The sequence below is a fragment of the Phytophthora parasitica genome (genome assembly GCF_000247585.1).
Source record: "Phytophthora parasitica INRA-310 unplaced genomic scaffold supercont2.105, whole genome shotgun sequence".
NCBI classification, from domain to species: Eukaryota; Oomycota; class Peronosporomycetes; order Peronosporales; family Peronosporaceae; genus Phytophthora; species Phytophthora nicotianae.
Genome location: NW_008649091.1, coordinates 81,821 through 83,669, shown reverse-complemented (window position 1 = coordinate 83,669; position 1,849 = coordinate 81,821).

Here is a 1,849-nt window from a genome sequence, read left to right as displayed (position 1 = left end):
ACCGAAGCATCGAGATTGATAACAAAATCCAGATCACGAACACTAATGGCTTTTGGTACGCGATCATTCCGCAGTACGTTTGACCTGGCGAGTATGTGAACCGTGGTAGAACGATAGCGCTGGATCGGAGAATGAAAGCATTCGTGACCGGGGTCGACCTTGAAGGAAACGCGCTTCACATCGACCGTGGGAACAAAGAACACTTAGATAAATACCGAGCCCGAATCCAAAACGCGCAACAAGAGATGTCAACAATCAAGAACTTCCAAGGTCATCGTTCAGGAAGGCAGTGGCGAGCGTTCGCGAGAGCCAAGCGAGCGTTCCACTGCGCCACCGCCAAACTGAGCAACTGCGTGAAGGAGATGCACTATCAAACGAGTGCGTACTTGACCAAGCACTATGACACGATTATTCTCCCAGTTTTCAACTCGAAGGACATGGTGAAAAAAGCAGCGCGCGTAACCACACGTTCAACCGGCTGCTCCTGGGCCTCAGACACTTTCAGTTTCGGAAGCTCCTGCAGACAAAGTGTGAACTCATGGGCAAGTCACTGGTCGTTTGCTCAGAGATGTACTCTAGCCAAACGTGCGGTCGATGCTCCAAGCTTCACTTGAGACTCGGTAGTAGAGATGTATTTTCGTGCCCCCCCCCCATTGCGAACACGTTGCGGGTCGAGATGTCAACGCAGCTTTCAACATCTTGCGCTTTGTGTGCGCAGGATCGCTGACGGTGAGTGCAATCCACCACTGACTCTACCGTTTCTACCAAATTTTATCTCGGGTTACAGCGAGAATCGACAGAGTTAGCTAGGAATAGTTAGCTTTTGTTAGGAAATCTGTAACGGACTGGACAAGTTTGCCTACCTTGGACCCAGGGATTCCGAAAATACAATAAAATTGTATTTATATATGTGACAACAAATAATTACGGATTGGTCGGGCGTATACAGTCAAATAAATAACTGAAAATGGGACCAAGGTGAAAATAACATATTGCAGGTATTGCCAAAGGGATAAAGTACTTTTCAAACGCACCTCCATCGATGCCACTTTCCAAAACACTATGTCACGGTTGCATTATTAGGGTAATTTGTGTCGAGAGAAGATAAAACGTTTGGTTTCGCTCAGCTACTCACAATTTATGTGTCGCAGCCAGCCAGCAAGCACGATAAATTATCACAATTTCAATTGTATCAACATAAAAAACAAGTTATGGGCATACTTGACAGCAAAATAAATTATTTTATCGGTCACGCCTTTTCAGTATATTTATTTTTCGGTATCCCTGTTTGGACCCAAGGCTGCTTGGCAAGGCAATATGCTGGCGATTGGCACCCGACCGAACGCGTCGTGGTAGAAGCTCCAAGCCTTGTCTGGCCATCACGACAGGATCTCCTGATTTCGGATATGCGAAGGATTGCTCGAGTTAAGACTCACGCATCGACCAGCTCGAATGAGTCATTCGGAATGACACCGTAAGGTCTACTGAAATGTTCACTTGAGGGCTTAACCCCTTGATACCCCGTAGCTTCGGACGGCACTCACAATAATAAACTACTTTCGTCTTCCGTAATTTACCGATGATGTTGCACTTGACCGCCACCAGCAATATTCACGTGTTTTGCATGAGTTGTGCCACGGGTATGATATATCAAGGTACGACATACTTGATTAAATTAAATATTGTGAATTCCGTCCAAATTTGCCGATTTGGGTAGAAAAATCGTCCACATACAAACTCAAGTCATTAGTAGAATGATCTTATTTCGTACTTAAACGGGTCAGTATACGGAATTGAAAACGCTGGGCGATTTGGGGGAGATTCATTCAAAGAACCGCGCATGACAATT